This window comes from Aquila chrysaetos, chromosome 1 (assembly GCF_900496995.4).
Source record: "Aquila chrysaetos chrysaetos chromosome 1, bAquChr1.4, whole genome shotgun sequence".
Classification (NCBI taxonomy): Eukaryota; Metazoa; Chordata; class Aves; order Accipitriformes; family Accipitridae; genus Aquila; species Aquila chrysaetos.
The window spans coordinates 21,461,638-21,489,337 of NC_044004.1; positions in this window are offsets into that span (position 1 = coordinate 21,461,638).

The window sequence follows — 27,700 nt, forward strand, 5'->3', positions numbered from 1 at the left end:
CCCTTTAGTGGCATGTAGTTTCTTCCTGTGAAGCTACTTACACAGTGTAACAAAATCAATTCTTAATTGTTGCCTTTTTTAAGAGTAAGACACATCACGTTTTTTATTTGCTCGTGTTATAGCAATTTCTACAAATTTTGAGTGTTTATGGCTCTTTCCTTAAATAGATTGTATTTTTCAGTTTGAAAAAAAATAGTGACTTCTAATAAGGATATTCTGAAATTCATGTTACCTATGACATGTGTAATGCATTTAGATCTTTAGTACTAGTCCACTGTTTATCTTCTCAGGGATCGTGTTAGGCTTTTTTATTTGCTCTTTTTGAGGAATACTCAGTCTGGAAACTTGGTTTGGGTTGGTTTTGTTCCATTGTTTCCTTTCAGAAACTACTATGTCCATGAATGCCCTATATTTGTTTCCCTGAGGGAGAAAGGGTGAGCCTCTGGGTAGCATTTCTCTATAACCTTTGTTTAGATATCACTTGCATTTGCTCCCCTTCCACTTCATCTTCATAAGAGCTCAAAGCCTGTGTCTACATTAGCAAATGGCATGGAACAAGAGGACTGGATCTTTAGGGTGAAAGAGTTGGTGCTGAGTGTACAATATTTACACTATTTGGGGGTGTTTGCTTTAGAGTATTTTGGTCTGTGGTTCAAATGCCTATTAGCTTTTGCAGTACATCAGGCACACTCCTAATGCCTGTCTACTGGCTTAGAGTCAACAGGAGGAAATCCAGTGTGAATGCCACGATGATTCTTATATAATGTTAAGCAGAGCATGGTATTGGGATGATAAGAAAATTTGCTTTGAAAATACACTGCTGATGTGAACTAAAACACAAATGTAGACATTCCTTAGAGTTTCTGGGCCACTCTTCCAAGCATAATGTTATCTGGAATAACTCATATTTCATTACTGCTTAAACTTTTTTGTCTCTATTTTGGATTTTCTTTTTTTAATAATTATTTTGATAATTTAATCTTGGAAAAATTCAAAATGATACATTATTTCAAAATCAAAAGTTGAAATCTTTCAGTTGGGAAAAAAATCATATAAAAGGATTAATTTTTTTCAGCTCTTCATTATCTTTTTTTTTTTTTTTCATAAATCCACATGTTAAATTTAAATGGAACAGAACTTGTGAATATTTTGTTTGACCACAAAATCATGTCACTCAGTGAAAAAAGAAAAAATACACACAAAATATAAGTTGAGCAACTCTCCCTAATTATAACTTTTTCTTCATTCACTTTAATATAAACTCATAGCACAGACCTAAGGGAGGGAACAAAACCAGACTTATGCTAAAGTCACCTGGGTCAAGATGTAACATAAACCCTAACCTTACCTTACTTAGGATAAGGAATCACAGGAAAAACCGCTGGATCAGGAAGAACAGAGCAAGGAGAAGCTGTCAGTGAGCAGATAAAGGGAATATTGTTTTACCTTAACGTTTTGTTAGCAGTTGCCCAATTTGATGATGAACTATTGCTATTTTTTCATAGCTATTGCAATGCAACAATGTATTTGTAAACTATTTTTTATTGTATCCCGAGAGGGAAATAATGTTTTGGTTTATATAAATTGTTGTTTTAATCAATGTTAATTAAAATATGATACTAGTAAAGTGTCTAATATTTCTCTAGTGATCCTATTCATCTGCTTTCTGAGGGCATAGAGAGATATCAGATTTTTAATTGCTGCTTAATACATTTTTTCATGAAGAGTGGAACACTCTTACACAAATCTTTTTTGGTTTTTTTATAGCACAGTCTGACAAATAAGCAGTCTGAGTCTATGAAGTCTCCTTCTACATAGGGTGTTTGCTACTGGGAGTAACGCCCATACCATTGGAAGTAATTCTCTGGGACAGTCTTTGGAAAAAAGGATTTGTAGTAGTGGTCCAAAGAATTATAGTCTGCACAATAAAAATCAATGAACAAATTTAATTTAGTCTACATTTTTTATCTGAAATATGGCAGACTGGAAGAATGTGCAGAAAAAAGAAAAAAAAAACCACATCCAGAAAACCGAGAGTTTTAGAACTAGATTCTCTTGTCTTCTTTATCTGTAGTTGGAAGTGTATGTGAACCATTAATCCACTAACATACTTTATGAACATGCAGCTTTAAAAAGTAGCAGCACATTCATATATTATAGAATGATTTGACACATGAAACTAATTGACAGATGAATCAGTTCTGCACCAATGTTCTCCTCACCAATGAGTGACTCAGTGCTACTCTCTTTTCAGGATGCAGTGGAGATGGCTGAAGGGAACTTCTGAAAGGAGCTGACTAAAATTGTTGATTTATCAGTTTAATGGTTGAACAGAAGTGTTAAAAAAACCCAACCAAACAACAATGCACATCAAACAGCAACAGATTTTTTTAAAAATTGGGAAATAAGAAAATAAAATGTTAGAAGTATTTTGAAAAATATTTTTGTTAACATTTGTTTCCTTTGAATGGAAAGAAAGAAAAGGTACCATACCGGATCCTCTTCTGACTGCAAATATAAGAGGGACCTCATTTGCATAGGACTGGAAAGTTATCTAAGTGGCAATCTTAAATCTAACTTAGTACCATACAGTATTGTTATTGATTTGTCATTGATTTGTTGTTAGTTAGAATTAATCATATTTAATTTTAATATTTTAGCAAAATCATATGTATGTTGTATTTTATACATTTAACCATCAACCAGTGTCTGTTGTGAAATCCCCTGTATAGCCCCGTACCAAGGTCGGACAAATTGGCTAAAATCATCTAGTAGGAACATTTAGAACTTAGATAACAAGATAAAGAAATTAAAATCTGATTATAAAAGAGTTTGGTTTGACTAAAAAGTAGAAAATTGTGAAGCATAAGTATGGGAGTGTTAAGTTTGAAATGTAGCCTTAGGAACTTAGGAGCTTAGAAAATGTATAATGTGTAACCATAAGTATTGTTCAAAATCATTTAACCACAGAAGTTTTGACAAAGATTGGTAGTCTTGTAGTGTTTGTTTTGAAAACTAAGGAAACCGTTATGGACACCAGTTTGTTGCTTGGAGACACCTGAGAGGTCAAGAAGCGGACGAGTGAGGAAGACTATGAAAGACCACCAGAGGACTCCTGAGGACCACCAGAGACCTTCACTGCGCCTGCGTAAAGGACATTTACATATGCTAATGATTTCCCGGAAGTCTAATGAATATGTATAACTTTTCTTGGAAATCTAATGAATATGCATCAATAAGTCCTAGTATAAGCTGTATTGTTTTGGTGACAGGTGCGCGTGGCTCATGAGAGGACTCGCCCGCGCACCCGGCCATCAATAAAGAAGTGTCTGCTTATCTACACTAAATTGGTGTTGATAAGTTCTTCATTCCGAGCTTTTCGGTAACAGTATGAGCCATAGTTATGGCTCAGTTCATGTTTGTGAACACAATGCATGTTAATGTGTTTCACTCTAGAACAGAAATTATTATGTGCATATTTCTTTTTTATAAAAGTATTTTAGTTAATTTTTTTAGAACAAAAGCACTTTTTTCTCAAGGTGCTCCATACAGTTTGACATAATCTCACATTCTAGTAGAAAACTATTTCAGTATTAGAAGCAGTCAAGTTTGGATAAGAATGGAAAGTAGATGCATTTTCTTTGTTGGCTGGTTTGTTTAAAAACAAAATACACAAAAAATGAGGTTGTTTTTCTGGTCTAATGAGGCTCAGTTACCATCTGTGAGAAAAAAATCTGAGGAGAATATAGAATCTGATGATATTGTTTAGGAATCAATGAATTTACACAATTAGTTTTGAACCTTACTCAGTATACAGGTCTACTCCCTTTTATTCTCAAAATTTCCACAGTCTAAGTTTTAGTTGCTTCCACAAAGCATAAAAAAAAAAAAAAAGGAAAAAAAGAAAAAAAAAAATAAAAAAAAAAAAAAAAGAAAAAAAAAAAAAAAAACAAAAAAAAAAAAAAAAAAAAACAAAAAAAAAAAAACAAAAAAAAAAAAAAAAAATAAAAAAAAAAAAAAAAAAAAACAAAAAAAAAATAAAAAAAAAGAAAAAAAAAAAAAAAAAAACCCCCCCCCAACCCCCCCCCCCCACCCCCCCCCCCCCCCCCCCTCCCCCGTTGGAATATATCTTTCAACATAATTTCTCAACTATCAGTCAATTCCATATGAATATTGTGTTCACCTTCAGTGTCAGAATAAGGACTAGCATTGTGCAAACACTGTAAGTAAAACATAAATATCTGTATATAGATAATAATTTTATTTTTGCAGTCTTCAAGTATGTTCATTTCACCGATAATATAATATTTCTTAATTAAACACCTCTGTTATTCAGCAGAGTCCACTTCATTCCTTCCAGATGGATTTTATGAATCCAGTCTATAAAAAGGAATCACACTGGGGTTTTTTGGATATATTAATGGTATTGAGTCATTTCTTAGAACTAAGCAGTTGCTGGCTTGTTATTTAGAAATTATCTGGATCTTCATTTTCAGAATTTACAGTGCCCTTACTGGAATGTTATTAGATCATAAACTTGAATTTGATGTCATGAAAAACAGGAGCACTTAAAAATATTGTGTGTCAGGTTTTATCTACCTGGCTGTATCACAGTGCATTAGGTGAAGATCTGACCTGCAGTTTTCCCTCTGAAGAGCTACCTTTTGATGTTGCAAATTGTGTGTCTATTCTTTCTGCAAAACAAATGAGATGGTTTCTTACACATTCCATCAAAGATAGTTATTTTCCTATTGAACACCGGAAAGAACAAGACAGTCAAACAACTACTCAGGTTCCGGGAATATCCAAATTGGGGTCTTAATTTTGCCTTTGGACATTTGATCACAATCCCCATTATACCAGCTGAAAATGAATTTACTAGTCTGAGGGCAGCATTGGCCCTATGTGATTAATATGTTCTGGCAAATTAACTGTAGACTTGCAGAATCATTCAATTTGTTTCCTTGTTTCTAGTGATCAGATTACTGAATATGTCACTCATCATCAGCACTTTCCTCCCAGTCCTTGTCCACAAACTGGATTTTGTAACTTCTTAACATGGAATTTATTTTTTTCCCTGAAAGTATATCTTATTATTGACATTATAAAAGACGTCCGGTTTTGTTTCATTTAATTTTATAATGTGGGGAAGAAAACAGAGGCATCAAATAACGCAAATTAGTCTTAATAAGCCAAATGGCTGTCAAGGTGTACTGTTCAGTGCTACTGCCTCATACAGTTATTGTGATAAAGACCAGTAAAGAAGGTGTGTGTGTGGCCTCGGGGAGGTATTGTCTCTTCACGAGGTGAGGGACATACTGTCATTTATATACTGTCTTTCATGCAACTTTAATCTATGAGGAGTTCCTGCCACCCTTCAAACATAGCAATAATTACTATGTGAGATACGTGCCGTAGCATGGTCTAATTATTAAGGTCTTTGCAAGCTTTATAACTGACTTCACAGCTTGCAGAATTATAGTCTTTTTAAAAATACTGCTGGGCTGAAACTTATTACTAATGTGACATAGGACACAGCTAGACTGCCTGTCTTAGGTCTTAAACAAGTCTGTACATGGGGGTAAACCAGGCACCTTCTCCAGGTAAAATAGTGAGGGACTAAACCCAGCAGACATGAACCCATGTAAGGAAGCTAGGCATATCCATTATTCCAGGCATGCAGCAATGGTAATTTAGACGAGTAATGCTAAAGGAACATAGGAAGATTGAGCTAAGAGGCCCCCCAGGGCCACTAAATCCAGTTGCCTGCTACCATGGGCATCCATTCCACACCTTGTAACTTGCAGTTACAGGGAGTTTGGTGCCTTTTTCCACCTTGGAAGTCTGCGGCAGAACCTGGAGCTGGAATGGTCAGGCCAACATCTTCTCAAAAGTAGGCCTTGAATTTAATGATGTTTCTTTAGCATTTCTTTGATCTTGCTCACATTTAAATTCATCCTTGTGTAACATGAACTCTTAGAACCATAAACAGTATTCAGCTTATGATCTTTTCATAACTTTGCTCACTCATATTATTACTAAATGTTATTGTATTTGCCTTTTCTAAAATTATATCATAGTGCCAGGTCATAGCCATGCTATGAACAAGAGTTATAGCCACATCCTTCTTCCACTGAGTCTTTTCCAACTAACAAGTCCTTGCTTATAGATGTTTTGTTCTGTGTAGTGTCTCTCATATCCATCCCCAAACACATGACACCGTATTTTGTGTTATTGAATTTTATGTGACAAATGAGAGGTCTCAGAAGGCACTGGTCTACAGCTCCGAGTCCAAACTGATGGACTGGAGGCAAGGAGTACAAAAGGTTAATCTATTCATAGGACAAAGCTTACTAGGTACTCACAGGTTTTAAAATGCCCATCACCCTTGTCTCACCTGCAGACGGTAGGAAAGAAACTGTGGTCTATTCCTTTAAGTTTAAAGGTATGCAGCAGGAAGAGGATGTGAAAAATCACCAAAGTTTACAGATCACCGTTTTATAAAATTCCACTCTAAGAAAACTATTTTCCAAAATGGAATATGCAGAACTACGCTTTAAATATATTAAGCTATGTTAAAATCTGGTGTTTGCGTTCAACATGAATAGATATAAGCATTTTTTGTGTATTTTATGATGTATGTATTTTGGAAGTAGGAAAGTTATTTGCTCTTTCAGCAGTAGGTGTCCTGTATAACAACACAGGTTAGGATTTGTTAGCCAATTTATCCATTTTTAAATGAGTCAGTCATTACCTTTTTAAAAAAGAAATCATATAACAGAAAACATCTACAAAACTCTCACTTCATTTCCACTGATCAGATAGCTTTTTCTGTGGAATTACAAAATGCTAAATGGCTCATGAGGGTGAACCATAGCAAATAGTATCCTGATGTTCACTTTCTTATTATGCAACATGACTGTGAAAATGTCCCAATAGGTGTAAGAGGGAAATGGAATGAGGTGATAAATAATTTATAACTAGAGAAAACTAATCAGAACTCCTCAATTCCCATTGTCCCCATACAGGTGCTCAATTACTTCCTTGAAGAGGCCAAGAGACCAATAACCTGACGTCTGGGATATAAATGAATTTTATTATTAAGGAAGATATTAAAACTTATATAAGTACACTAAAGTAGCTAATCTAAATTCTGTACAGATTTTCTAACAACCTTTCATGTCCTCTTCCTGATGGGGCTTCTTGCACAGTGGTGAGTCTTGCTAGAGCAATCTGCTGATCTTATGTAAAAATCAATGATTTCACCTTTACCACAGTCAATTTTCATTCAGTTTCTGTGGTTTTTGCAATATTTTTTTTTTCAAAATATGTTTACTCTGGTCCTTTAAAGAACAAAATTTTATATATATATAAAGAATTCATCTATGTAAAGAAAAGCAAACAAAAAAGTGTCTGTTTCACACAAGTCCATCTTCAGAGTTCACTATTCTAACTATTCTGTGCAAGAATAACCGTGCACAATTTACAACATGAAGAGTGTGCATTTAACATCTATATATCAGATGTAGACTTGACTTATTTATAAATGGACTAAATATGATTAAGGATAAGAAAGAAATGTTTGGTTAGAGCCAGCAAAGCTGGTTAGAATATTTTCATTAAACTTTTTTTTTTTTCTTTTTAACCTTAATAAAAAAATTAATAGTAACTGTCATCCTAATGTTTTGTTAAGTCATTCTTTAGCCCCCAACCTCCCTCTGGAAACAACAACAGGTATACAATATACTAATGTTCTTCAAGGTCTGTTTTCTCACCAAAAAGCAGACTTTCCTAGTTGAATTGTGGCTGGTCATTCTCAATGCTCCACAACCTTCCTTGCCCTTCTGCAATTCACTTTAAATGTTTTGGTATTGTAGCTTTGCAGTCAAACAAGTGGAAGAAATGCTAGATGTTTATCTTATCAGCATGTATGACAGAGTGAAAACAGGGCTAAAATAGCATGTTGGTAAGTTGTACAGATACTGTGTCCAGGGTAATGATGCTTTAAGAGCGGTGATGAGAAGTGTTTATAAATATGAGTAAAAAACCAACAACATATAGTTGACTTCTTACATACCCAAGCATGAACAAGCAGAAGTTACTCCCCATTACATGGGTATAAAGCTCAAATTGCCTATGTGATTCCCAAGACTTTGAAAGTAAAAGAAACTCATAATGGTAAATCAAGCTTACCAACAAACATTGCTCTTTAGCAACTGCAACTGAAGTACATAATATTTGCTGAATATGGTCTGTGTTTTGTGATCCTCCACACTGGTTTCCCTAATGTATTACTATTTACTATGTTTCACTTCAAACACTGCAATCTTTTCTCAAAATACTGCTCTCATAAAATCATGTGAGTTTAACTGTGTGAGTTTCACAAAAAGGATATGATGAAAAGTCAGAAGTACTCTCACTGAATTCACACTCAGTGAAACACAGTGGATGCTAAATGTCTTGCAGATTCTGCTCCCACCTCAATGTCTTCTACTATTTCTTCCTAATCCTTGTTCAGCTTTATCCAAGATAACTTGGTAGTTTATAACAATTCAATGACTCAATTTATTTCCTCCTTTCAGTTCTGTCTTACCATTAAGCAGTCCTTGATTTGACTAGATTTCAAATATTCAACTTTATATCCAAAGGACTCAATTAATTTATTATTTTACTGCTGAGAACAATGACTCTGTACTCAGAAATTATACATGTAAAATAATAAAATGTATCTTGGTTTCTTAAGATAGCACTTTCTATACTTTTCAATAGATGTGGAATGGCCCATCTGGCAGGAAACAGAAGTCTTTCCTGGAGGAGGCACTACATAACACTCTTTTTATTACCTACTGATGACCAAATGCACACTGCTTTAAATAGTATTAGTTTCCAGTAAAACATCATTTGGATGTAGCATACTAATGTAAGGATCTTTTATGCTACATTCTTAGACAAGGACAAAATGATACAAAAACCTTAGCACTTTCAGAGATATGAACTTCCATTGTAAGTATTTGTATAGGTATAAGGCAGTTGTGTCCCATCCCAAATAGGTGCATTCCCATCTGTTATTTCTTAGCAAGTTCGTGGTATCTACTCAACTTATCCAAGTATTTTAACCCTGAGACATTTAGCCTGTCAAAAATTGTTTGTTTCAGCCATGGTTGTTGAGCATGTCCCATTTAAACAAAAGGAAAAAACCAGAATAATCCATCAATTTAATGTAAAACACATATATTTTACAAATTAATTCAAAGCTTCAATTTCTTTCTCTCTTCCAGTTTTTAAATCAGCCTGTATTCCTTGCCCTTGAGAAAAGCAAAAATATAAGCACACGCACCTCCAACAATGTTCCATGGCTTTGATGCTAACAATCAGCCTTGATCAAACTATGTAATCTTAAACTAAAACTAAAACTTCACTGTTAGTTTCACCCTGCTTTATAGATACACTTAGGAGAACAATATGGGTGTATCTATGTCTATGTATCTCTCTCTATTCTTTTACCTTTTCATAGCTCTTAAAACCCAAACATTGTCAGGCCTGGAAAGGCTCTGCTTTGTGTTCTGTGAAAAGATATGAAGAACAGCATAACAAATCACTAATTGGTATCGGAATTCAGAGCGTAGTTTGAAGAAACTAAAGTTATCCATATATTTGGATGTGGATTTAATTTTCTCACTAGCATAACCACTACATGTTTCAGCTTTACTCTTTAATTGAATATGCTCCAAATCTTTCTGCTTTCAAATATTTTGAGACTTGCTTCACACAAAGAAACATTAGCTATGCTACAACATCTACCTTGTCACACTGCAGACAAGATGCACATGAAACAAATCAAACCACTAATATTCAGTTATGCGGTGTGGGGTTTTTTTATATTGCTTTTTGTTGTGCTTCTCTCACTCTTCACTGCACATTTTCTGTGTGCCTGACAACTCCCTAGGGAGGAGGAACTGATTGCAAAGGTACTGATAGTCAAGTTCTTTGTTTTGAGTTTTGTTTTCGTTTGGTTTTTAACTCAGAAAATGTCTGTTGTTTTTCAGTAGTCTATAAGCATTCATAATTTTGAGATAATTTTGACATAATTATCTAAAGGCTTGGATTTCTCAAACTATTATTTAGTAAATCTTTCTGGAGTGGGAGGAAACTTTCTGGTAACGGTCTCAAATGATTAAAACTCATAGTTGTGCAACTTTGATAAGCAAATGAACTCCAGCTGGAATCAGAATGTTCTCTTGTAAATGGGATGCATAAACTCTTGCAAATTCCAAGTGTGTGAGCACCGGTGACTTTAACAAGCCCAAGAGCAGCAGGAGATTCCCTAGTATCTCTACACAAGTTGGAATAATCACTCAGTGCTCATTTTTAGAAGCTGAATTTTCTAAATAGAAGCTGGTTTGGTCATTAGACCTTGAGTTTAAAGTACAGAGTCACCATAAGACCATCGGAAGCAGCTAAAAGTACTCTGCGTGACCTAGAAATAGATGTAAGATGAATTATCTAACATATCAGTGAAGAACCACTATTACATATAAGCCTCAAAAACACATTATAAGGGTAGATGTTCTACTTACATTTTGGTCAAAGACTTAAACTGAATAAAATCATTATCCCTACTTGTCCTTCAATTGACATTAACTTAAAACAGTCCTTCTCTCCTACTCCATGTGAAAATGAAACAAAAGACACTCCCCACCCCATAAGCCTGTGTGGAGAACTACATCAATTAAATAAGAAGTGAATTCTACAGTCAAATCATAGTTATATAAGGCTAATCTTTCTGCTGTATACTATTGGCAACAATGATGAACAAGCCTAAATATGCAGGTGATCTGTTTTTTGGTGAACAAAACATCATGAGCTCATGTCCTGTTTTCCTCCTTATTCCTTTACCTTCTTCCCCGCCCAGGAAACCTCCCCTCCCTGGTAGTCAGCAATCTTGACTACTTCCACAAGAAAAGTATGGGGGTGTAAAATCAGAAAGAGGAAGAAAAAAAGAAAAAGCTGTAATGGTCAAAAGGCACACATAATTGATTTGGGAAACAACAATAGTAAAACAATAGTATTTTTATATGAACAATAAGTAAAGCATCCTGTCCAGCACTGACTTGGTGTTTCCATCTTCCTAACAAACATCTCACTGGCACTTAGCATCCTCCTCTTGTATATTGTACTTATAGTTCAGTGCCCATCCTTTGATATGCTTTGAAAGCCAATCCTGCAAACCCATTCCCAAGTAAGGATTACCGTTGTTTAAATGAGGTGGTTTTGCATCCCACTGTTATTGGCCATCATTCAACGTTCACATCTTTGCTCTGAAACAGATAAAGTGAACAAGAATCTCCCTTTTCCTCCATAAACATTATTCCCTCTATGAACATTAATTGTGAACATGAATACACAGTCATACATACGCATGTTGTATGGCAGTATGCATATGTATGTGTATATGTGTGCACATATGTATGCATACACATGTATGGCAGCAGGTACAGTCATTATGCAGATGCTCAGTTTCTCCTGACACCCATTACATTGGGGCAACACCTTGCAATGATTCATTTTTTTAGTGTCTCACTGAAGAACTTGAAGCCAAGCCATGGTGATGTATCTGGGGTCACTCCCTAATTCAGCTGTGGCAAGTTCTGTTGGCTGGTGGAGACTCCCTTGTACACATTAAGAGGAGGAAACCCAAGCTCAAATGCATTTGGCCTCACCTTGGTTACGTTATAGTGGTTTGATTTTTTTTTCCCCTCAGATCATGGTGTTTAATCATAAAAGGGATAATTTTACCATGCTTCCTCCGATTTGATTTTAAAAGAATTTTAATTAAAGAGAACAAAATGCCCCAGAGACAGCAAGAGGCTATGAAGAGTACGCATTTAAGAAAAGCTCCTTGCCCGTGTTGTTTCCTTCAATTCACCAGTAGATGGAAGCAGAGAAGCTCTTCCCCCATGATGTGCAGCGAACCGAGATGTTCAGTTTTCCTTCTAAGCAAATCCTCATCGAACGAATGAGTGAACAATATTGAGACACTATATTTTCATTTTGATTCTTATCTGATACAAAGTTATATGGCATTACACAGAAGAAAAGGTACTTTCCTATTTGAATATGAATATTTTCTTCTGGAGTGTATCCAGTATTTTAAAATTATCATTGTTTCTTTCTATCCTATTAAACAGTTTTCAAAAGTTCAATATTCATCATTCCATGTACTTACAGTACTAAAAGTAAATGCTTATAATTAATCAGTTATAAGTAAATCCCAAACCAGATATGAGGTATTGCTGGATGACATTAATAGGATGGAGTTTAATTTCATGCGCTGGTGTAGTGATCCTATCAGTTATGAGGAGTAAAACCAAATTCTCCTTTGTGGGGCATTCAGTAAGCACACAAACAAACACATACAAAATTTTCATGTCCAAACTCAAAAAAGAACATACAAAATCACAACAACCTTGCAGCACGTCTGCAACATTAATAAAATCAACCTCTTGCAGACTAAAGGCTTGACCTACAGTCTACTAAAATCCAGAGGAAACTTCTAGGGAATCTAAAGTTATCAAGTTCCTGTCAAGAAATAAATTCCACAGATAAGTTTCCTCATGCTCTATTCCTTTGAATATTCAGGACATTATCATCTGCATTTATTGCAATTGTGGTATTAAGGAATTTTTACATACAGATGAACAGGTTGAACATGCTGTTATAATGGAAAACACTGATGGAATAGTATTAGCCTCTTCCTTTCAGAAGAACATTATCCATTCAGTTTTCTGAAAGATACCATCTAGGGCAAAGTTGTTCTCAATATGTGAACTATATTATAGGTTAAGAGCATCCTCTGTTTTATTTTTCTTCCTCTATTTGGAAATATATGCTTGTAATACTAGCTTTCAACTGCCTGATACTTGGCTTTGTTGTCAGTACAACATTAAGATGAATAAGTAAAGTCTTCACCCCTGTTGGAGTTGTTATTCCTGCCCATCTGGGAACAGAGTAAGCAATATATAAGTACACTGATTTATAGAATTAAAGCCCTTTTTGAAAGCAGAAGACCTAGAGACTTTACTTTGTTTAACAGAAGCTTACATTTTGCAGAACTCTGCAAAATACGGAGAAAGAACCTCAGGGAACTCACGTTGCCTTAATGTGTAGTGAATCAGTGCTGTAACTCATATTGACGCTAATATATTGTGCATCACTGAGAGAACAGAGTCCTAAATTCTGGGGAGATGTGAATATTTTGCACTGGCCTTTCTCATATGTCAGGACACAGCATTATCCATTGGGCCAGATCATAACTGCCTAATTCTCCAAGGCTTTATGCATTCATGTAGTATCTCACCACCTTCTGCATAAAATCAGTTGCATTAATAATTGCATGTATTTTCAGTGGGTAAAAAGACTTCTAACTTTTTAAAAGACACTGTCTAGCAGTATGAATCTATGGAGGGGGAAACTAAATGGATAATTTAATATGAAAATTTTTAGTAGGCAGTCATTTATGTGAGTTTTGGCAATTTTATTTTGATAATATGAAGCTAGTATAAATCTCTTGTTTGAACTATGTTAAACAAAATCCAGTATCTCCTTCATTTTCTAAAACTGTGAGATTCACTGAGTCATAACAGGAGCAAAAGAACTGTAGGTTATTTTTATGTCTTCATGCTTGTGTCCATGCTATCAACTGACAAGAGGTTTAAGTACTTGTTCTAAGTTTGCTGTCTTCTTAATATTGAAGGAGTCAGGGCTGATATTTGAATTCAGAAAATGGTACAGCCTCCATCATGATATATTTTCCATCCAAAGACTCCTGTTGGAACAATGGAAGAAGAAAAACATACATTTTCCTTAATCATCCTGAGATAGTAGTTTGCACCTCCCGCAACAGAGATGATTTCTAAAGTGAGTGCAAAGTGAGGCTGCCTGCAGATTCTTAAGTACCTGGGCATACAATCATAGATATTATTCACATATTTCCACTGAAACTGTGTTAAACAAAGTAAATAAAGCCACATAGTCATTCTTGGTTCTTGTATCACAATGAATGACCCTGACGCTTGTTGGAAATAAGCAGGTGTTCTTCATGATTTTGTCCATCACTCCCTGAGCATGAATTAATACTGAGAAGTTTTATTTATGGATAGACATTTTCTTCCATACTTTTCTAGTTAAAAAAAATATTGTTTAACACAATAATGTCTTTCTGATGACTTTAGAACTTTCTAAAAATTATTTGGCCTCAATATCTCTGCTAGCCACTGTTCTTCATATGGGAATTGAACAAATAGTAGGACTTCAGGGGAAGGGAAGGGAAGGGAAGGGAAGGGAAGGGAAGGGAAGGGAAGGGAAGGGAAGGGAAGGGAAGGGAAGGGAAGGGAAGGGAAGGGAAGGGAAGGATCTCATCTTGGGCTGTGAATTTTAGCTTCTACTCATTTGCATACACAGTTATCAACAACTTTAATGAGAACTGAGTATTTAGATTCCTGTTACAAGTTGTAAAACCTTAAACTGAAGTTCCCCTTTAATCATATTACCCCTGTTTGATACTTTGTCAAATGAGCTCAAGGTTCTTTAAATATCAGAATGCCAAGATATCAAGTACAGATATAAAGGAAACACATATGGCGTGAAGTAGGAACTGGGCATATGGAAACCCTAATTAACCCAGGCAAGTGAAAAAGCAACAGCTGGAGAAACAGAAATAAGATCAGTACTGTTCCTTGGGAAAGTAGGTTTCAAATCCAGTTGGATAAAGGAGGGACTGGACCTGGGCTTCCTATTTCCATTAAGACACTCCTCAAAACTACATCAGTAAATAAAAGTTGGTTGTCTCATCCTTATTTCTACGAAACAAGTGTGAAATTTTATTTTATGATTTCCATCAAAACTATTTTGCACATTCAATCTGAATGCCTGGGTACTTAGGTGATGACTAAAACATCCAATTTTGATGCTGGGAAACAGCAACAAGAAAGAGTCATACTTAACCACAATAAAGCCACAAATGTAGTTGCTGTGAAAGAAAATGAAAGGTAACTCCAATGTATCATTTCTAGTAACTCTTCAGAATTACAGAAACTTACCTAATTATCTCATCTACACATTTTCACAAATCCTTTTTAAACATTTTTAATTTTGTAACCAACACATTACTTTGGTATTAAATAAAAAATAATTGGGACTTTTCTTTTCAGAACTTTTTGCCCTACAAAAGCCATAGTAAATTTGTCATCAGCCCATTGAAGTACTTAAATGTCAAGATCAAGTACTTTTTTGATATAGCTTATATAATTTGTTGTTCCTTCCCACATGTTTACAAACAAATGTATTTAATTTCTCATATCTACGTTATTGGGATACTGTAAATATTGTACATCTACACATGACTAAACCTTTTTCATACATTTAAAAGTACTCTAGAGGCTTCAGGGAGTCAATTATCCTTTTACTATTTTTGAATTTTAATGTCATTGAATATTGATATCAAAGAAATATAAGGAAAGATGTGTCACAAAGTATTTTAGTTATATAATCTAACAAAAACTCTCAGCATCCACTTTGTCCAGTATTCCTTAAGGCATGCTACCAAACTGATGCGTACCTAAACATAAACCCCAGCCATCTGATTTCCCATTGTTTCATTTGATTATTAATTCCAATTACCAATAAAATATTCAAAAGAGATAATAGCAAATATTTTCAGTAGGTATTTCTCCATGGTTGAATATATTATCCTTGTTAGAGAAAAGTTGTCCTCCAAAACTACCTTAAGGAAAAGTAAGCAGTCCTTTATTTATTTAATTTTCAAAGTGCTTTTTTCTTCCTTTGAAGGGTTTGGATTCTTATAACCTATTCTTTTGAAAATATCCTCCTTCAGTATATGCATGCATATGATTTGTCATTTCATTTTACTACAGCACTGACTCTTAGAAATATTTGTATTTGTGTAAAAAATTTTTCTGCAGTGACCATCTGAATTTGCTGCCTTCGTTCTTTCAAGCTCGCTCTTGTTTTAATTTTTTGTTTTCAAGGAGGTGTTTCTTGTCAAGATAGGGAAAGAAAAGTGGAAACAACTGCCAGAATTATTTCAGCATATTAGTAACTTAAAAATAACAGAATAAAATAAATCATATTATATATTCAGTGCAACTAAGACAACATTTTCCAAGTAGCCGAATAGGCAATTTTTGTTTGCTTTTATGTTTTCTAAAATTATTAAAAATAAATTAAAATGAAAACTACAAATGATGAAAAATAAAGTATTTTCTCTCCGATCCTTCTTCTTTTAGAGGGATACCACTAGAAAAATTCTCTCATAAACAAGCAAGCAGAAAATATATTTACAGAATGCATTATATCCATTACATGTTTTTTGGACTCTCTTCCTTTTCTCTTGCAATGCAAGGAGCTCAATAAGGAACTTTTCCCACTGATTCCTGACATAGAAATATAATGTAGGCTCTAGAATGTTAATCAAGCAAAATTGATGTGCTGTGGAAGGCCTGAGGCCTGACCAAATTAACAGCGCAGCTGGATCTTTTACAAGTTCTAAGAAAACTGCATGACACATTGCATATGCACTGTATCTTGATTCCCCCCTGGAAGGGCACAAGTAAACTGCAGCTCTTCACTGGACGCTTTCCAAGTTCAGAAGTGTACTGGGGAGAGCCTAGTGGCAGTGACAGAGGGAAGCATTTCTGGGTAGAAAAGCAATACAAGGTAAGGCTAAGAGGTTTTAAAAAAATTCAAATGATTGCTAAAGGATAGTATCACTGGGAAATGACAGCACTACACTTTTAGTGCTCTCTGCTGAGAGTGCACCAACATATTTTCTGCTTTTTTTTTTTGCTTTTTTAGAGCACAGTTAATGATTAATTTGAATATTCAGAATAAATCACTGCTGAACCATTTGCAGAAAGGGATGGCGGAATGGTTTGAGCCTTTAGCTTGTCATATCAGACCCTGTAAATCCGATGATCAGTTCAGTCTCCTAGGGTAAATAAAAATTGCATTATGTAGTGATGTTAAGAAATTCTTTCACATACAGTGGAGGTCCAAGAACTCTATACAGACTAGGCATTCTACTGGTGTTTTTTTCTTCTGACAAAATTATATTTTCTATAAGTAATTGTTCTCTGAATTTCTGATACTTATCTGAAATCTTTATGCATTTTGAAAATATCAAATGATTTCATAGAGCAATATTAGTCCCTTTTATTTCAAGTTTGGGGTTTTTTTTTTGTTTTATATTTTATTAGAAATCTAGGACCAAGTCTTCACTTAAATAACATAGTAGCAGAGATTTTCAAATAGATATCTTCATAATTATTTTCTTGCCATAAGAGGGTCAACTCTGTATGTACTTTTCTATATACAACCTTCTTGAAGTATGTCAGTGTGATACTGATTTCTAGATGTAGAAATGGCATGGATAAATAACTGGGACAAAATAAAACAATTATAGAATAATAACTGATTAAAGATAATATTCTCAATAATATACTCATGATTATTTAGTATAAACTCAAAACACTATTCTTCATGTTCAGAAACAATAAATATTTCTATATTAAGTACTCAAATACTTTCAACATCTTTCAATACAAGTTAGAATGGGGAGAAGTAAACGTGGGGTTTTTTTTTCCTGGTTTATGATTTTACTTCTGCTTTCTTTTCAGAAAACAGAAGAAATATTTTATACTGCTGCTCCTTTTGATGCTTGTATTGAATTTTTGATGTTACTTACAGCCTTTCAATTTTCCTTGACAATAAGGAAGAAGCCAATGGGGTAGAAACTGGCTATATTATAAACATGATGCTCTTGGAATAAAGCTAATTTAACAGAAAACAGATAATCGTTTCTCCATCAATATCTGTCTAATATCAATGGACACTATAATGTTTCTGATGCAAGTATTAGCTCCACCTAAAATGCAGAGAAGACAATAAACCTTTCTGCCATTCACTTGTGCTCCCTTAAAATGGAAAACCTAAAGATAATCATCAGTTTCTTAAACTTATAGCAGAGCATGCACTTAAAACAGAATAATATATAATAATAAAAAGAGAGCAATGCAAGCAAAGCCTTCAGCTTTTCGGAATCTCTGAAAGTTTCTAAGTACCTCTGGAAACTCAATAGACCCTTTTATACACCCTCAGTCTCCCACTGGTTTTCTCTCAAAGCCTCTTCTTTAATATTCCTCTCTACCTCCTTGCCTTACAGCCACAGAGTTCGTCTTCACCTACATTTTTGAATGCCTGAAACAAATCTGACTTTGTGAAATAAAATCTGAGGACTAATTAGACTATGTCCAGATGATCTGACTTTATTACAGAGGTTATTACTGAGACAAAAATCTTGATCAGAATTAGCCTTGGGGTGAAATATCCATTCTGTTATATGGAATAAAGTGTCTAGCATGACTTAATAGTTATCTGAGAAGGATTTTTAAGGATGCCTTTATTTTTCTCTGACACATTGGTGTTATCACCTAACCCCAAAATACATTTAGGTATGTAGAATAATGTATAGGATTTTCTGTTGGAATAACATCTGTTAAGGACTAAGTTTATTATAACTTACATTGTCAGCTTAAATTAGGGTTCTAGAAGAAAAAAAAAAATCAAAGCTTCAGCTAGGCTTCATGTGTTAAAATGTACTGCTTTCTTTCAAGTTACATCAGGTATTAGTAAAATTAATTAGCTACATTCCAGTGAAAACTGCAAATTGAAAAAGTATTTTCAGATATGTGAGGCAATCAAAAGATAAATATTTGGATAACTATCAAATTGGCATTTGCGTTCATCTACTGTACACGTGCACATACATGTAGAAACATAAATACAGATGCAGAACTTTCATGCTCTTACTTGCTTAAACACACATAGTAGAATCTGTAAATGGTAACTAAGAGAAAGACAGGGAGCATCAGGATGCTAAAATACAACTCAGTCCTGCAAGTTGTTAGGGTGGGTAATGAATGTTATAATTCATTGGTGTCCTGGTTTCAGCTGGGATAGAGTTAATTGTCTTCCTAGTAGCTGGTACAGTGCTATGTTTTTGAGTTCGGTATGAGAAGAATGTTGATAACACTGATGTTTTCAGTTGTTGCTAAGTAATGTTTAGTCTAAAGTCAAGGATTTTTCAGCTTCTCATGCCCAGCCAACAAGAAGGCTGGAGGGGCACAAGAAGTTGGGAGGGGACACAGCCAGGGCAGCTGACCCAAACTGGCCATACCACATGACATCATGTCTAGTATATAAACTGGGGGGAGTGGGGGCTGGGGGATCACCGCTCAGGGACTAACTGGGCAGGTGGTGAGCAATTGCATTGTGCATCACTTGTATATTCCAATGCTTTTATTATTACTATTGCCATTTTATTAGTGATACCATTATCATTATTAGTTTCTTCTTTTCTGTTCTACTAAACTATTTGTATCTCAACCCACGAGTTTTACTTTTTTTTTCTGATTCCCTCCCCCATCCCACTGGGTGGGGGGGAAATGAGTGAGTGGCTGCATGGTGTTTAGTTGCTAGCTGGGGTTAAATGATGACAGTTGACAATAAAATGTAAATATGCCTGTTAAAATGTGGATTGGCACTATATAATTGGATCGTAAACTGTGAATTGGTGATTTTGACATGCTCCAACAGACTTAAGATCAGAAGAAGTAAAATGGCATCTAAGTTTCTCTAAGGTCCACCAAATTTCTAGTTTCAGTTAGAAGATGTGTCTTTCACCTGTATTTGTTTCATTTAATGTTCATTTACAGTAGGAGTTTTATTCCATTTAGTAGCGGGGTATTTACTGAGGGTTGATTCCAATGGACTTAATCAAGGCATATAATTTACATTCTCTTTTAAGTTCCTAATGACCTAACATTCCTAAAGATACTGATTCACTTGCTCAAAAATAAGGATGTCAATGTCAAGCACCATTTGAAACACTGTACAATACGTAAAAGAGTGCCATGAGGCTACCAGATATTACACAGAACTTGTAGGGGACCCATGTCTCTCTGGCTCAGCAGCTGGAGGATTGGTAACATGCCCTCATTGCCAACATCCATTTCAAGAGACATTAGTGACCCATCTTAAAGCAATTGAATCAAGTCTACAGTGTCTGAATTTATTTTAATAATTAAAAGACAAAAGTGCCTTTGAAGGTCTAAAGAGGAAATTTCTCCTCTTAATTTTGTTGCCAAATCTTAGCTAACAAATTTTCTTTTGGAAGTATTCAAAGACACATATTTATATCCACTAACTGCACCAGAACTCAGAAGGTCTGTAGACATAAATTAAATGTCTGGGTAATGCAGAGTGCATCTCAACCTGTGCATTTCCAAAGGAAGACTGTAAGCTTTATCGCTTTTCATTTTCAATTGTGACATTATAATCTCCAATAGCAAAACAATTGGATGGACTTTTTTCTCTCTCAATAAATGTTTTCCTGAAATAAAGAAATATTTTATTATGTTTTACTTTTGCTTTGAGCAGGGCTTTTCTGTAGTCTCTTTGATATTGTATCTGTGGGACAATCAGTAAAGAAAATGTCAACAACAATAAAGTAACAATAAATTCCCCCCCAAAAGTGCTAGCTCTTCCAAGTTGAAAAGGCTAGGTAATTTCTTTTGACAGACTTCAGAGCAAAACGTGACATGTAAGCTTTAGCATTTTGGGAGTAGCCCCTGGAAAGGGTCTCACAAACATCTGCTTGAATAATAAATTAAGTTGTTCCAGAAAAGTATCATTTTGGTAGTGTAGTGTATTATGAATCTTTATTATTTGCTTCCCCACATATCTGCTTCATAACTGAATTACTGAGGAAACTGAATTGCCTTATTTCTCTTTCATATATATATATATATATATATATATATATATGATGCACTAATGCACTTTTTCTTCATTTACGGCTTTCTATTATTTTGCAATGTACATTTTTAATTCTGAGTGCACTTTGTCCATCCTTACTAAACTTGAACAATTGCATAAAATATTTCTTTGATTTCAGTACAATTACCTGTGGATTAAAGTTCTCCTCTGTGTGGGTAAAAGAATGAGACAATAACTTCACATTCTTTGTTAAGAAGTACAATATGATTATCAACTCTTTATGCCTGCTTTTTCTAAGACCTGTGGGAAACAACTTCTGGTTTCTGACGAGGGCAATGTGCTACATAAAGGGTATTGTACTATATGCTTCAAGCTAGACTGTTATATATTATGCACTATAATTTGATGAAATAATGTGAATCTGAAACTCAAGAAAAGCAACTCTTCAAAGTAAAGTAGTTTGTTTGGGCTTAAGAATACTTGCAGGGTATGTCTGTCCTTTAGTCAGCAATATGATGTATAGACTCCTGTTCTGGCTCTAAATGAACCAGATCAAATTCTAAAGTGCAAGGAACACAAATGTCCATGTGGGTTGATTAGCCCTTCCAAAAAGTATTTTGTTTCTTTATTTTATTTTTTTTTTTAATCTAATTTGTATTAAGAATCAGAGTAGTTTAGCTGACGTGAATTCATTTTACCTAAGCAACCTAGCTTTTGACACGTGAGGTAAAATATTTAAAGGTACCCATAAAAATTTGACATCATGTTGCAATCCAGTGTTGATGTATCCATGTATGGCCAAATTTTCAAAGTGATTTAGGAGTCTAAATATGCAGCAAACCAGTCAAGTCCCATTCAAATACTTAATTCTCAGTAGTACCTAAGAGGAACTAAGTATATACATCAGTTAACAGTTTAAAAGCCCTTGTGATTCCGGGCCCAAGTAATTGCAAGGGTGAGGTTGTTATAAATTTATGCACTTTTAAATCTCACTAGAGGCCTATCTGCACCTGAATAAAGACCTTTGAAAACTGTGCTTTTAGGAGTCCAAGGTAATGCCAGTATCTCTTGGAATAAGAATTATGCTCTGAATGAAGGTGAGATGCAATTCACCTAATTTAGTCCTCAAAGTTAGATGTCTATTTCAAGCATGTCATTCATGCCAACTTTTTCTTCAAAGGGAAGATAAAGAAAGAGATGTCTCCTGAGGGTGATTCATCCTATCTTAAAACCAACATTTAAGGAAAGTAGAATAAATGGTCCTCAAGAGAAGTCTATCTCCTTCCTTTCTAACTCATGAAGGAATTTAGTCAAGTCCCTTAGACTACATGCTTAACTTCTGGACAGTGAAAGATTAGGTGAATCCTGCCCTTCATTGTCTAGGACGCATCTTCAGAAGTGTTTATTCCTTTTCTTGGTGTTCCTTTCCCAAACAGACTGCACTGGTACATCCATCATTATATAAACACTAATTCTCTAAGGTACTGTAATTTGTTACTGTGATATAAGAAATATTTTACCTAATGTTTATCTGATTGCATAATAAACCAAGCAAGAGAACTTTGCCCCTTTTTTTCACCTACCTCCTCTTGCTTTCTATTGACTGGCATCATATTTTTCCAGAATTATATAATAATCAGGGAAAGAAATGGTTTTTTTTGTTTTCTTTTGGTTTGGTTTTTTTCTCAGTCATAACAAAGGAATTGATATCTATAAATTCCTGTAGACAAGGGAAGGAACAATATAGAAAAATGTCACAATGCGTTTACAGTCAAAACTCTTTGCTTAAGACTTAAGTCTTAAAGTTTTGGCAGTAAAACTGTATCAGGGAAAATGCCAACCTTTCAGGTACAAAATTAGAGATTATGGTTTACACATGCAGGCCAAAGGCAAGCAGGTATCCCCACAGCGGAACAATAGGATTCCATGAGGTGTAAAATATTTCTCAGTGAAAATAAACACTGTAAATCCCAGAATCCTCTCCCCACCATGGGGTTTATTCTGTATTAAAGTGAAATTTAACAGCTGGAAATACTGAACTCTCCCTTTTTTTTTAGTCTCTGGCTGAGCCAAGTATAGTTATGAGTATTTTTATTTAAGATTTTTATTCAAGAAGAGGCAGTTCTTGCACTCACAATGGCAGAATTTCTAGTCTGTAGACTGGACCTGAAATTTTTTTTTGATGTACACAGAGTAAGGGTACACAAAAAATTCAATAGATGCTATTTACTATCCTTATTTTTTATAACAATGATACCAAACCCTGAAAATATTACACTCAAATGGCCAGAAAGTTAAATCTTTTCATTTTGTTTTGTTGCCAACTTTAACAATGTAATTGCAAAGATTTTCTTGCATTCAACTGTTTCAGATTTTCATGGTCAATTTTGCTGCCTGCAACCAAAACATTACATCTAGTCTTAAATAACTTTAAGTTTATTGTTTTTTTAATGGGGTGAGGGGGAATGGATCTGAATCCAAACTGCTGGTAGCTAAAGGAAGAACAGGAGACTGTAAAACTGACATCTGAACAAGCCACAGTGCAAGTAATGCGTATCTGTAGTTGACAGATAACTGGGTTACACACAGTTCTGAATCATCAGTTGCATTCTTTCCACAGCACAGAAGAGAATGGCAAGTTATCACAACCACAGTCCCTCTTGAGAACATGTTCTCTCACATGTCAATGTGTTTCCATAATGTAATTCTATAGATATTAACATAATTGACAACATAAACATCACGCAGGATAAGTGGATCTACAAAAACAAGTTTAAAATAAGCATGGTTAACAAAGACTAATGAATCTGACAATTCCAAAGTTAAGACTCTTTTTGTTGTCAGTTGTGACATGCAAGTACACGTTATCTTTATTGACTAAAAGCGCCTTATAGCCAACAAAGGGAAAACCCAGATAATTCACTTCTCTCTGTAAAGTTTGGTCAACAATATTTCCTGCCTCATTTTAATCATGGGGAATCCTGCAGAGAACAGAATTTTGATTAATCAATTCCTATACTACCTTAAAGTTATATTATTCTTTCCTTTCAGCAGGGAAAAAGTTCCAACAAGGTCCAGAATATTATCAAAGGCATTCCAAAAGTTAAAGACAAATTCCCTGGCATATAGCTGTATGTTAAGACTAGTTCTAGTCCTCACTTTTGGTTATTTCAGCTGAAAATTGTCAGTACTACATCATTAAAATGAAACAATTCAAGATTTTTCCTAATATAATAAATTAGAAAATCAAAATTATGCATATTGTTTTCCTTGTAATCTGAAAGTCAAAAGTAACTCTTAACCCAAAGATGTAGCTTTTCAATTGCTTTGTCAACACCACAGATATCTCTGCCACAACTTGCACTAAGTGGGGAAGGGTTATTATGTAAGACAAGAGTGAAATAATTGGCTCAAAGTGCCTTCTTCCTTTTCTGAAATAGCTGCTATCTGATAAATGTGCAGTGATATATATATCTAAGTTAATTCTAATGATGGACGTAAGCCCCTGCCAGTTAGGCAGAACACTGTAAATGCAGATGTGTGACACATGGATGGGAATCCCAAAACCAGAGTGCAGTTCCTAGACTACTTGTTTTGTGAAGGCAATAAGCCTTAGAAAGAAAGGCCAAAGTGGAGGTGAAGATAGATCAAATGATTGGAATGTTACCAGGGCTGAAGAGGTCTCTCTGATAACCTTGAGGAAGGTTAATAAATGTATTATGTAAATGTAAGGTGGAAGGAACCAAGGAGGGTGGTTGAACTCAACAGAACTACTTTTGGTAATATAGACTGCTGAAGTGGTTACAGTGAATGAAAATGGGGACTGAGGACAAGTGAATTTGTCACTATCTTATGAAATAAGAGATGAATTCTTAGAGAATAAGAAATGGCTTTGACTGCTTCTTACCTCCACTGATGTCTTCTGATATTTTGGCCCATTACCACTACTCTTTTGCACTAGAGGGCAGAAGAAGCTCTACTGGAATGTCCTCCGGAATGCAGCATCTGCAAGCACTCTGCAAAAGACAAATCACATTGCTGAGTAAAAAATACCTATTCCTTTCATAGGTAATTTCATTCCCATTTTATAGGTACATGTTACCCCATTGAAACAGACAAGCTAATAATTTACTTGTGTGTACTTTACGTTTGTAAAGTTGCTTAGTTAACCATCTCGTACCTGATTGTTATGAAAATGCTAATTTCTTGGGGGAATTGGGTGGGGAGGCCAAAACCACAGAACCACTCCATGGCATGTGGAGAACCACACCATTCCACAGACTGAGAATTTATTTATTAGGCAGGATGGCTCAGGTAGATAGCAATTTCTAGTCTAGTGTTTCTGTCCTACACATCATATTCACACCAGCCATAGTCCCTGCCCCTCTGGTCCAGGTTAAACTGGCAGCACAGACCCAGGGCAGAGGACATTCATGCTGTGTCCTAGCCCTGGCTGGTGGCCTGGCCCTTCTGCAAAAGAGTTCCACCCTGGGCTCAGCCTTTGACATGATGTCTGAGGTCCACACATGACATGCTGCCCTCATCTCCCATTGGGTAATTGTTTTCTCCATTTATTGCATTATCAACTGGATCATCAGCACAAGCTGCTGATGGCCTTGTTAATCATGTAGCCTGAGGCTGATCTCTTTGACTTTCTCTATATTTAAGGCTGATTAGCAGTTATCACTGTTATCTCCAGGTTTCTGTCATCCACTGGTCCCCAGCCCCAAATGTGTTACAAAGGTGTGAAATCAGCAATAGGCACATAAAAAAGTTCTGGGCCGCAGCATAAGGAAGACCTATACAGGTTGTTCAGTGTAAGAATGTTTTCATGTAAAAAAGTTTTCAAAGAGCTACCAAATCTTTCTGAATACAGAATGGAGATGGGAAATGTTCAGTGTTTCCCTCATTTCATCCATCTACATCCATCTGCATAGTCCAGTGCATTTATCTGCACAGCCACTTGCTCCAGAGCACAATATTCTTGTTCTGGTTTAGCCAGCTTTGGAAATCAAGTGGTAATTTTTCCGACTAATCAGATGATATTTAGAAAAAGATGTTCCAGCCTATTTAATCCACTGTTGCATCAAGTAAATATTTTATATTAAAATGTATCCATATGCATTTTTCAAGGGTATTAAACTAGCGAAACTTGGACTCTGAGATTTGTAAGAATAAAGTATGCAAAGGGGTTTGAAAAGGATTTTTGAGTCTCCACTCTTTTCAGATCTTGTGCTCACATCCTTCAGACAGGAGGCCACTGCCAAGTCCTGAGAAAGTGAAAAACCCCTAGATTACAAAACCAATCACAATTTCTACCTGATTAATAAGACTGGAAAACTCAATTTCTGAGGCAGATCTAGATATGGGCAGAGTACTCAGCTTCTCCACTGCCTGGAAACATTAACTTGCTGCTGCTGAGGAAAGGTCAAAGTATATGGGTTGATAGCTACTGCTGAGTGGCTAGGCATCATCTGTCCTTTCTCTTAATACTGGCAGGAACAAAAGATCCGGTTTGTCATGTCTCTCCTGCCCATAACAAGAGTGATCCAGGCCTTCCTGAGGAGTTTAAGTTCCATAACATCTTATGGAAGAATCACTGTTTTATATGAGTTTCTTTATATGTAGTACAGAATTTACTTTCAAAATCAGTGAGGAAATGAAGCCTGATGAAAAAATAGCATAAAGGAAGTAATACACATTAGGACATAGTATAAAAAAACCTCCTTTTATATTCTAAATTAATTCCTCCATCCAATTTGTTTAATGGACATGCAAATGCTTGTACTGGCACAAAAGTAAGAGCAAATGGTCAGAAACGGGTATGTGTGGGACCATTTATTTTAGCACTAGTGCTAACTAAAAGTGATAACAAAATCATGGAACAGTCTGTGATCACAACAGTAATGGCAGCATTGCCATTGAATTCCACCATCCCTACTGTCTCCTTTTCACCCTTTCCTTGCTCATTCCTGAAGTGGTAAGTTCAAGATATTTTGGGCAGATGTGCATCATTGTCCTGTGTCTCAGGTACATCTTTGTAGCTGAACAGAATGCATCAGAAGCAGAGAAGGTAAAGTTGTCAGGCCAGACTAATCTAACTGAGCAGCTACTGTGACCAACTGTATTGGATGGAGATAAATACAGAGAGGAGGAGGAGATATTTAGGAGGCTTTCAAATGCCTCCTGATGCTTATAGGACAGGACAAGCATTACAATTGCAGTGCAAGGCAGGGAAGATGCAACGTTCCTCTTTCTCTTCTTTACTGTTCTGCACGTATTTCAATTCCTGTCATAAAATGTGGCATCATTTTAGCTGGGAAAGAGTTGTATTTCCTGGCTTCTTCTATACCCTCTAAAAATTGTTCATTTTCACCCACTACAGCCGGCTTTCCCAGTCAGAACAATTAGTAAAATTATCTCAGTTCACACCTCAGTTCACTGTGCAGACACTCCAGTTTAATGGGCTGAGACACAGATGAACTCAGACACAGTTCAAATTATTGTTCTCCTGGTCTCTTTTCTAAAGTCATTGCTCCATGAAAAAATATTAGAATAAAATTTCTAAGTCATATTTGCCCACTCAGTTCTCATGTTAGAACAGATTTTTTTTTTTTTTTTTTTTTTTTTTTTTTTTTTTTTTTTTTTTCTGCCTACCATCTGATTGCCTCACTGTGTTGCTGGCTTCTCTCCCTCAGTCAAACTCTCAGATGATCATCATCTTAGAGATTGAAAAGCAGTACCTCTGGGCTAAATTCTGCTCTGCACTGCAGATATGCCTGTGTTAGCTTAAAGTCACTTAATTGATTTTCTGGTTAGAGAGGCATTGGAAATGGCTAAATAGGAG